Source organism: Phragmites australis, chromosome 2 (genome assembly GCF_958298935.1).
Source record: "Phragmites australis chromosome 2, lpPhrAust1.1, whole genome shotgun sequence".
NCBI classification, from domain to species: Eukaryota; Viridiplantae; Streptophyta; class Magnoliopsida; order Poales; family Poaceae; genus Phragmites; species Phragmites australis.
Window position 1 is genome coordinate 21,618,684 of NC_084922.1, and position 11,879 is coordinate 21,630,562.

The following is an 11,879-nucleotide window of genomic DNA, read 5'->3' on the forward strand; positions in this document are numbered from 1 at the left end:
AGCCAAAAAAATTCCGTCAATTTTCGCTGCCCTAGAACCCTTTGTGCCTTTGCAATTTTTGCTTTCAGTTGCGCGTTGTTGAGTTTGTGTCCGTGGTCGAGTCTTGTTGCTGGTTTTAGAGTCGTGTTCTTGGTTTTTAGTCAACGCTCCGTGCTGTTTTGATCACGCCTCTATCCCATCGCCACCATTCCCACCAACAAGTCGAGCCACCACATTACTCGATTTGCCACCGCGAGCCGCCTTGTGTTACTTTCCGCCACGCCAACCCTAGATAGGTCGCAAGCCGCCTTGTATCAATTGCCCTGCCACCGCTGCAATCCTTGTTCATCTCGCAATCCTATTGCTTGCAATACCTTAAAGAGGTCAATTTCTGCAAGAGTTGCTTGGAAAAAAACCCTAACTCGGCAGGGGTTCAGTAAAACAGCCATAACTTTCTCATACGGACTCGGAATCAGGCAAAAAAAAATTTCACGGACATCTACAGAAAAAGTTACATCCGTTGCTCCCCCACTTTTCAGGGTTCCGCCGAAATTTTTTTCCCAAAATCGGCTCGGAAGATTGAGTAATAGAGCCGCGAAGTTTTCGCACGCTTTTCAGAGAACGTGCTTGATTTTCTATAGGCCACATCTTGCATCCGTTTGGGCTGAAAATTTCTGTGGTTGTTGCTTGTGTGCTCCTAGTTCAGAAACAAATATCAGAAAAATACAAAAAAAAATTCGTGATTCCTACTAGTGCTAAAAGACAAAAAAGAGGAGCACATAGAGAACACCCAGATCATTGTGCTGTTTGCTGTGTCTTTCTCTGATCATCCTTTTTAGCTTTGTTTCAGCTGTTGTGCTAGGACTAGGGACACGTGATAGACCAGCAACTATGATTCATACTTTGGACACTTATTTAGCTTTGCTCTTCTGATTACAATTATTGCTAATCCTTGCTACCATATTGTGTCTTCCAAGCTCCACCTCCTTTGATCCGAACAGGTTCACTCTTGCAATCATCCCACGCTTCCAGACTCATCACCGGTTGTTCCTCCTTGCTGCGTTGGTAAGAACATTTGTAAGAGCGTGGTAAGATGCTTGAGTGTGTGTGATTCCACCTTCCACAACCTAGTAGTTGATAGGGATAATATTTGTTGTCCTTTGTTTTCTACTAAACATGTCAGGTGATAGCTCTCCGTCGGATTTTAAGGATTGTGTGTCCAAGGAAGAACTCAACAAAGCCTTGTAGGATCATACTAGGCTATTGACAGACATTAGAACAAGCATTGCTAACCTCGTCACGCGAGTCAACGACCTTAAGTTGCGACAGCCACCACAGGATGATGACCATTCACATAATGATGATGATGATACTAATAATGGTGACCAAGAAAATGGTGAGGTTTTTGTTGGGCAAGTTGCGCGTGCTGAGCAACGTCCTCATGCTGAACAATTACGTTGTGGCCAACAACAACGTTGTCAAGGTAATGGAGGTAATAATGTTAATCGCAACGGTCGTGATGATCCTTATTCTAAGATTAAGTTTTCAATGCCTCCTTTTGATGGTGCATATGATGCTGATGCTTATTTGAATTGGGAAATGACGGTTGATCAAAAGTATAGTTCTCATATGGTTCCTGAAATGCATAGAGTTAGACTAGCCACTTGTGAGTTCATGAATTATGCTATTATTTGGTGGAATGGTCTAGTTTCTAGTGGCTTAGAACCTGAATCATGGCCTAGACTAAAGCGTGCCATGCGCAATAAATTTATTCCTCCTGATTATACACGTGAATTGAAAAAGAAATTGCAGCGCTTAAATCAAGGTTCTAAATCTGTGCATGATTACTATCAAGAGCTTCAAATTGCTATGCTTCGTTGTAGTATACAAGAGGATGATGAGAATACCATGATTCGTTTTTACTCCAGGTTGAGATGTGAAATTCAGGACCTTGTTGATTATAAAGATTACAATACTAGCAATAGGTTGTTCCATTTTGCTATCTTGGCAGAAAAAGAACTGCAGGGTCGACAACAGGTGCAGAAATTGCGGAATAATTTTGGGAGTACATCTACTTCACGAGTACCACCGGGACAAGCAACAACATTCCCTTCTACATCTACACGATCTGCTGCCCCCTCCTCCAACACTCGGGCGCGTTCAGCAAGAGCACCACAACCATCACGTGAGGTGAGTAAATCTACTGTTTCGCAGGATCCAATGCCACGCTCTTCTTCAGGTGCAGCTACCACGGGTCGTACAACGGGCATTGTGTGCCGTCGCTACCAAGGTATTGGCCATGTCATGAAGGATTGCCCAAGCCAGCGAGCATACTCCGCAACAGCAGATGGTGGATATGTTAGTCATAGTGATGTCGAGGAAGAATATGCATTTGAAGCTAATCTTGCAGCCGATCATGACATGGATAGTGAGGGGGAGGAGATTAGTGGTACCGCTGCCACGGAGAGTTATGCAGCACGCACCTTCATTGTGAAGCGAGTTTTGAGTTCTCAAATGGGGCAAGCCGAGCAGCTACAACGCCATAATCTATTCCAGACATTCCTCATTGTCAAAGATGCACGTGTTCGTACCATAATTGATGGCGGGAGTTGCAACAACCTCTTGAGCTCCGATCTTGTGAAGAATCTTTCCTTGCCAACACGTGCACATCGTCATCCATACTACATTCAGTGGTTCAATAACAGAGGTAAGGTTAAGGTAACACAATCTGCGAGAGTACATTTTTCTATTGGTTCGTACCATGATTATGCTGATTTTGATGTAGTGCCTATGCAAGCATGTTCACTTTTGTTAGGCCGTCCTTGGGAATTTGATACCGATGCTACACACCATGGTAAAAGTAATAAATACTCTCTCATGCACAAGGGAAAGAAAATCTCTTTGCTTCCTTTGACACCTGCTGAAATTGTGCAATGTGATAAAGCTTTAGCTGAAAAAAGAAAAGAAAGAACATGTTTTGGAATCTGAAAATCAGCAAGTAGCTCAATCTGTTTTTCCACCTAAGAAAGAGAAGAACACACCTAGGTCCGAAGGCATTAAGTTAAAGGGTGGTGTTATGCTTGCTACTAAATCTGACCTTGCTGAAATTCAAGATAATGATACTTTGTGCTATGCTTTCGTATGCAAAGAGGTTTTATTTTCAATTGATGATATACCTAGCTCTTTGCCTGCTGCTGTCACTAACCTTTTGCAGGAGTATAAGGATGTCTTTCCAGCTGAGATACCCCCGGGGCTACCACCATTGAGAGGGATAGAGCACCAAATAGATTTGATCCCGGAAGCGACTTTGCCAAACCGCGCTGCAATAGGACCAATCCGGAGGAGACTAAGGAAATTCAGCGACAAGTCCAAGACCTTTTGGACCGTGGGTACGTATGAGAGAGCCTTAGTCCTTGTGCTGTTCCTGTTCTTTTGGTTCCTAAGAAAGATGGTACATGACGCATGTGTGTTGATTGTAGAGCCATTAATAATATCACAATAAGGTATCGTCACCCTATTCCTAGGCTAGACGACATGCTTGATGAGTTGAGTGGTTCTATTATTTTCACGAAGATTGACTTGCGCAGTAGTTACCACCAAATAAGAATGAAATTGGGAGATGAATGGAAAACTGTTTTCAAAACTAAGTTCGGTCTATATGAGTGGTTAGTGATGCCTTTTGGTTTAACTAATGCACCTAGCACTTTCATGAGATTGATGAATGAGGTTTTACGTGCTTTCATAGGAAGATTTGTGGTGGTGTACTTTGATGATATTTTGATCTATAGCAAGTCACATGAAGAACACATTGATCATCTACGTGCTGTTTTTACTGCTTTGAGAGAGGCACGTTTGTTTGCTAACCTTGACAAGTGCACCTTTTGCATGAATAGAGTTGCTTTTCTTGGCTATGTTGTTACTCCACATGGAATTGAAGTGGATGAAGCTAAAATTGAAGCCATCAAGAGCTGGCCGACCCCTGGGACTATCACACAGGTGAGAAGTTTTTATGGCCTTGCAGGGTTCTATCGGCGTTTTGTGAGAGATTTCAGCGCCATTGCTGCCCCACTCAATGAGTTGACAAAGAAGGGCATTCCGTTCCAATGGGGGCCAGCACAAGAACAAGCTTTTAATACGCTGAAAGATAAGCTTACGCATGCACTTCTACTCCAACTTTCGGACTTTGGTAAGACTTTTGAGTTAGAATGTGATGCTAGCGGCATTGGAATTGGAGGAGTGCTACTACAAGGAGGTAAACCCGTTGCTTATTTTAGTGAGAAATTGAATGGGCCATCTCTTAATTATTCGACTTATGATAAGGAGTTATATGCTTTAGTGCGAGTTTTAGAAACATGGCAACATTATCTTTGGCCCAAGGAGTTTATTATTCATTCTGATCATGAAGCTTTGAAACATATTAGAAGCCAAGCCAAACTGAACAAACATCATGCTAAATGGGTTGAATTTATAGAGTCTTTTCCTTATATCATTAAACACAAGAAAGATAAAGACAATGTTATTGCAGATGCGTTATCTAGACGTTATACCATGTTGTCCCAACTCAATCATAAGATTTTTGGTTTAGAAACAATTAAAGGATTATATACTACTGATTTGGACTTTAAAGATGCTTTCGAACATTGTAAAGAAGGAAGAACTTGGAATAAATATGTGCTGAATGATGGATTACTATACCGTGCTAACAGGCTATGCATCCCAGCTAGCTCTATTCGCCTATTGTTCTTGCAGGAAGCGCATGGAGGTGGTTTGATGGGATATTTTGGAGTGAAGAAGACCGAGGATGTACTGGCTACTCACTTCTTTTGGCCTAAGATGAGGCGCGACGTCGAGTGCTACTTGGCACGCTGCACTACTTGCAATAAAGCTAAGTTTCGCTTGAACCCACATGGACTTTATATGCCTCTTCCTGTTTCTAGTGTGCCTTGGGAGGATATTTCTATGGATTTTGTTTTAGGATTACCTAGGACCAAGAGGGGGAGGGATAGTATATTTGTCGTTGTGGATCGTTTTTCAAAAACGGCACATTTTATACCTTGTCACAAGAGCGATGATGCTACAAACATAGCTGATTTATTTTTCAGGGAAATCATTCGCTTGCATGGAGTGCCTAACACCATTGTTTCGGATCGTGATGCAAAAATTTTGAGCCACTTTTGGAGGACACTTTGGAATAAACTTGGGATAAAGCTGCTGTTTTCGACGACATGTCACCCTCAAACCGACGGACAAACGGAGGTTGTGAACCGCACATTATCCACCATGTTGCGGGCTGTTTTGAAGAAAAATTTGAGGATGTGGGAAGAGTGTCTACCCCATATTGAGTTCGCTTACAACAGATCAGTTCACTCTACCACCAAGGTAAGTCAGTTTCAGGTAGTGTATGGTTTTAACCCCCGTGCCCCTATTGATTTACTTCCTTTACCAACATCCGAGAAATTGAATTTTGATGCTAAGACACGTGCTGATTTGATTCTGAAAATGCATGAGTTGACTAAGCAAAATATTGAAAAGATGAATGAGAAGTATAGAACTTATGGTAGCCAAGGTCGGAAACATATTACTTTTGAAATTGGTGACCTTGTGTGGTTACATTTGCGCAAAGATAGGTTTCCTAATTTGAGAAAGTCTAAATTGCTACCTCGAGCTGATGGTCCTTTTAAAATTGTGGAAAAGATCAATGATAATGCATATAAGCTTGAGTTGCCTGCAGATTATGGGGTTAGTCCCACATTTAATATTTCAGATTTAAAGCCTTACTTGGGAGAAGAAGATGACATTGCGTTGAGGACGACTCCAATTCAAGAGGGGGAGGATGATGAGGACATCACTCTTTCGGATACACACACACATCGAATATTCCTCCAACAATAGGTCCATTGACATGAGCTCGTGCACGTCAACTAAATCATGAGGTGAGCTCGTTCCTTAGTGTTCCTTTATATTTTGATGAGAATGGGATGCTACTGAATAATTGTGATGTATTGTTACTTAGGAACACGGGAGAAGAACAGCAAGGGCGCCCAAGCCAAGGTGGAGGTCCAATCAAGTTCGAGTCCGTTTCGGAGTCCAGGACCAGCCTGCACTAAAATCGTCGCCCAGGATGCATACGGACTCCGTTTTCGACGTTCTACACATGGTTGGAAAGCTAAGGAGATAAGCTTTCGAACGGAACTAGTCCCATGTCCAAATTCTTTATGAGTCAACGGGAATAGTCAAAACAAATGAACATCCAGAATCTGTCAGGGTGCTGCGCCACCATCTTTTGGGCCGTTGGGCCGTGTAACGTGTTGGAGTCCATTAGGGACACGTCCAGGGGTCCTTGGCCGACCCTAGTCTTTTATATACAGTAGCCGCCACCCTAATTAGGGTTGGGTTTTGCTTAGATATTGATCGACACAAAGTTGTGAGATTTTCGCTCTTGTTCCGGACCGACTAGGCCGCCGCAAGTGTTTGTGGAACTCCGACTTCGAGTGCTTGAATTCAATTCGCAATATTTCAGATTGCATCTTCTACGTTCTTGCTTGTGTTCTCAGTACGCTTGCAGGGATTGACCCTTCTTGGCGAGGTCAACCGCGTGACACAGTTGATAACCATCGGAGCTGTGGTGTAGTGATTGCAAGGGAGACGATCTGTTCGGGTCGAAGCCTTTGGATCATCAACGTCGAGTTCTCCACCCACCGACTTATCGCTACCTATCGGAAGATCAGGCCAACATTGCTCATCAATACCAGGCTGGTGTTGGTTTTTCCTCTGCATCCTCTCCCCTCTCTGAAACATCGAGGCCCAAGAATGAGGGGGTACTGTTGGGGGGAAAATAAACCATCCTGAGGATAATGGTTGAAAATCACCATCCAGGTCCCTCCGTAGCCTTGATCTTCGGACCCTCAGTTAAAGGCTCGACCTTCGAAGTCATCAGATCCCTTCACGGTACCCCTTCATACCTGTGAAGCCTTCCCTTGGCTCAGCCGGCTTGGTCTCCCAAAGGATCAGCCTCCCAAAAACCCGACCTCCTGAAGCCTCGGTCCCTTGAAGCTTTGGCCTCCTGAAGCCCCGGCCTTCTGGAGTCCTGCTTCCCAAAGCTTTCACTTCCCGGTTCCATGCCTCCCGAGGCCCCCACCTCAGGATGCTCGGGCTGCCTTCTTGAAGGCTACAAGGTGAGTCAGCAGGCCTTAGGAAAGATCTACTGGAAGGGGAGCACTGGTCGTGCTTTTCCTGCAAGGAAGTTACTGGCATTAAAAGCCTAGGCTTATGGACGTGGCTCTGACACTTCAGTGTAATGGAGGCTATCCTGACACCCCTGACAGTGTGGCACCGGGCCGTAATTAGCGACCGGCTCATCGCACTCCATGGGGCAGGCACCACGATAGTTATCGTGATGGATATTTATCTCCACCGATCGAGTAGAAAGTAGTTATCCGGGATAAGGCCAAGTAATTTGGTCAGATCCCAGATATTTGTATATTATGATAACTTGTACACCAAGCTACACATGGCCCTATAAATAGTGGGCCATGATCATCTGGGCAAGAGGACGGGCAAGACAGGAAAAAGGACACAAAGGTGAAAACACACCAAGTCACGCTGTGATACTCCTCCCAGAGCGATCCATTTTTTCTACCATCAATACATTCGTGGTGTTCCTTCCTCTTAAACTTCATCTCCAAGCTTGAGTGTCCTCCTTAGAAGAAACTCTCACTGTACTTGTTGGGGCAAGACAAACTCTTGCTCTAACACCCCCCACCCTAGCAGCACGGCTGCTGCTGCCTCTCTCTCACTCCCTCTCAAGCTCTCTCACTCTCCCTTGGATTTCTCTCTCTAGGAGCAAGATTAAGGTATGCGTGTGGTATCTACACGATCCTTAGCTCGTAATATATCCATCCCTCCAATTCGTTTTCGTTTCCCCAAAGGATTCAAGCGATTTTTGTGTCTTTTGGTGTTTAGGGTTGAAACGTGATGAACACCGGATTTCTTCATCTCCTAGGCGATTTCCTCCATGTCCTCCATCACCTGATGATCACACAACTCCACAATCATCTTGGGTAAGTCCCTTAGGCTTCCCATGGCATGAATTCAAGTTTTAGTTGGTCGATTTCGAGTTTGAGTGGAGTTCTTGAGTTCTTGGGGTTTTGGAGCAATTTGGGGAATTTTGATGAAATTGAGTTAGGAATCGAGTTGCTAGGTTAACGAGTGAATTCTATACCCTATGAACTATCCTAAACATGTTCCCCTTTGGCTTGGAGAGGCTCCTAAATCAAACCGGCCAATTTTTGCCCTCAAAATGGCTGTTTTGGAGCAACCCAGAGTATCCGGATCAACCCGGAGTATCTGGGTGGCCCCAGCCGCAAATGATAGAGAACCCCCTCCTGGAGGTTCACCCGGAGACTCTGGAACCCGGAGTATCCGGCCCAACCCGGATAATCCGGGGCCGGATACTCCGGATTTGCTGTTCATCAGACTTTTTCCTTTGTGCTGATAGCTTGTAAAATCCATAGCTAATTCATAGGAGCTCCAAAAATTATGAAACCAATTTTGTTGACTTCATAATAACCTCCTCCACCTGTTAAAAATGTCCCCAGCCATCAAATAGTTAATTAAATTTCCGAGATTAATTAATTATGCTGAGGCTTCATTAATTCACCATTAATTCTCTACAAGTCCAAAATTAGCGAAACCAATTTTTCTGGTCTCCTTATGAATTGTTTAAGCTAGGAATAATATTTTCATGCTTTATATGGAATATTTTATGGCAATTCATCATATGCATATTGTAGCATGCATTATTGCATTTCACTCATGCTCATAATTGCATGCGCTCTTTTTTAGTGAACAAGGAGCTGGAGCGGGAGACGTTCGTGGTTGAAAACGACACCAATCTACCAGTTTTCTGTGAGTGTTGTTTGGGTAATTATAGGCAGTCACCGGAGCAGCAAGGCAAGCAACTAAGCATATTGCACCTTTGTTCAATTGAATAAAGTCTAAAATTGATAAACTATGCTTATGTATGTTTGCACGTTGTCGAGTCAAGATCGGGTACAAGTGGGTAGATCCTATGTTGAATGCATTACTTCTACCTTGAATTGTTGTTCATCCTTTACTTGTCGCCTTGAGTATGTTGTTGTCTAGATTACAAGTTAAATTGAAATGCTTAGCAATGCATAGGTCATTTGGTAGAAGTCGAGACATGAATGGTTTTCATTGTTTGTGAGCATAGGCCCTTAACAATCCCGGGCTCTAGCATCCAGAACCATCGAAGGGCCACCCCTTCTAGGGTGGGAGCGAAGCATTTGAACATGGTGGCATGTCTGCCTATGCTGGCTTCTAGAGTGAGGGCGTACAAGCCAACAAACTCGTTCGGGTCTGAGTCGCCCCTAAACTTAGGTAGCTTCAGGGTCCAGAAGCCCTCCGGGAAGGGTGTGGCATGGAGGTTTGTCTGCAAGGGAGAGTCATGATCTTGTACCGGGCCTCACAATGACGAATCCGAGGCTCCAAAAACTACACACAGACTACAAAGGGTGCCTGGTGGTGATGGGATATGGGGATGAAGCCCTTGCCAGTCCTTGGAGCCAGGATTAGGATGGCACTAGCCATTAAGGGAGCGGCGGTGGTCACACTGGAAGGTTGCTATGCTGCTCACAGGGCCGTCTGCAGCTCCTTCAGCTGAGTCTAGATGGCCACACAATGCATGATTGTTGCTTAGGAAAGGCTATGTTCACAGCGACGGTGTCGGCTACAGCTCCTAGGGACGCAACGGGGCCCTTGTTATGCTGCTACTATATGGCCCCCGAGGTGGGCCCCCAGCACCAACCACGGTCGGGCTGTCGGTGTCCATAGGGCCCTCATTCTCCCCGGCTGGGGGCTGTGGCCGGTGTGGCTTGTGGTCCTTCGCACAGGCATGGCTAGGGCATCGGCCGCCTGTTCTGTGGCCCCGACAATCTTCTTTTTGGGTGGCATCCTACCTCTCTCGTACTTCTATGTTCGTCCCTATGGACGGTGCGTTTTTGGTGTAACAAGATATCTTGCATGAATAAGTGCAGCGAGGGCTCACTCACAGGAGTGGCTCAAGCTTGGAGAAGAAGTGGGTTGGGAGAAACACCAAATATGTTCATGGCAAAAAGGATCGGTCCTTAGCCTGATGGCCAGGGGTCTGTATTTATAGTACAAGAAGGGTGTGAAATGTACAAGTATGCCTTTACAGAGATGGTGATACAAATATCGCCATATCGCATGGGTCCAGAACTGGTCGAATCACACAGCATGGGTCCAAGCGGGATGCACTTACTCCTAATCGGATGATATTCTTCTATTATGGCAACTCAGTGGTGCAAGTGGCCAGGATGTGATGCACAGCCGGTCGCCTATTATGGTGCTACACTACCAAGATGTCAGGATGGCCTCCACTTGTGCGAGGGATGTTATGATGGCCTCCACTTGCGTTGCATTGAATGTAGGTCATTTCCTTATAGGTGGAGGATGGCTGGTGGGCCTCCTCTGGTTGATCTTTCTCCAAGGTTTGATGACTCACCCCTAGGGCTTTGAAAAGCCCGTCCAGACTCCGGAGAGTAGGGGCTCTAGAAGGCCAGGGCCCCGAGGGTTTTAGAGCTTGGTGATCCGCAAGGCCTCTGGGGACCCGTTTGTCTGGAAGCGCGGGCTGGTGAGGCCAGGAGCATCGGGGGTCCTTAATGACGACCCCCAACAATCTCCAAGTTTGCAAGAAATCCATCTGGGACCATTTCAAGTCCAAGCCTTCAGACTTCATCACAAAGTGTGGCATTTTTGGGCTTGACCATAAGACAATTGCATCAAGCCTTTTGACTCAGTGCGTCGATGACCACATTCACCTTGCTAGGATGATAACGAACTTTTAGCTCATAGTCTTTGATTAGCTCGAGCCATCTTCTCTGTCTCATATTCAGATCAGCTTTAGTGAAAATGTATTTGAGACTTTTGTGATCCGTATAGATACGATACAAATTTCCTAGCAGATAGTGGCACCAAATATTTAAGGTATGCACAATTGTCGCAAGCTCTAAATCATGGGTTGGGTAGTTCTCCTCATGCTGCTTCAATTGGCGCTAAGCATATGCCACAACTTGACCTTCTTGCATGAGGACACATCCGAGGCCTATGCGGGAAGCATCGCAATAGACATCAAAACCCTTGTCCACTTCAGGCTGAGCACGAACAGGAGCGGTCATGAGTAGTTTCTTTAAGGTCTAGAAAGCTGACTCATACTCATTCAACCACTCGAAAACAATCCCTTGATTCTTGATGAACCAGTGGTAATAACCCATGAGTCTGAGAAAACTATGGATGTCGGTGACATTCTTCGGTTGAACCCAATTAAGATCTTCTTGGACATTACTCGGGTCAACGGCAACACCATTCTCGGATAAAACATGCCCTAGAAAAGCAACTTTTTTGAGCCAGAACTCACACTTGCTGGACTTCGCATAGAGTTGGTGATCTCGAAGTCGGCCAAGAACAACACGAAGATGCTCATAATGTTCTTCTTTAGTCTTGGAGTATATGAGAATGTCGTCAATGAAAACCATGCCAAACTTGTTAAGTTCCTCCATGAAGATTGTGTTCATCAGATACATGAAGAACGCTAGTGTATTAGTCAATCTGAAGGACATGACGATGAACTCCTAAAGCCCGTAACGAGTAGAGAAAGTCGTCTTTGGAATATCCTCCAGTCGGACCTTTATTTTGTGACAGCCTAATCTCAAGTCAATCTTGGAAAACACCCAGGCACCGGTCAGTTGATCAAACAGAATATAAATTCGAGGAATCAGATACTTATTCTTGACAGTGACTTCATTCAACGGATGGTAATAAACACACATCCGAAGAGTTTGGTCCTTCTTCTTCACAAAGAG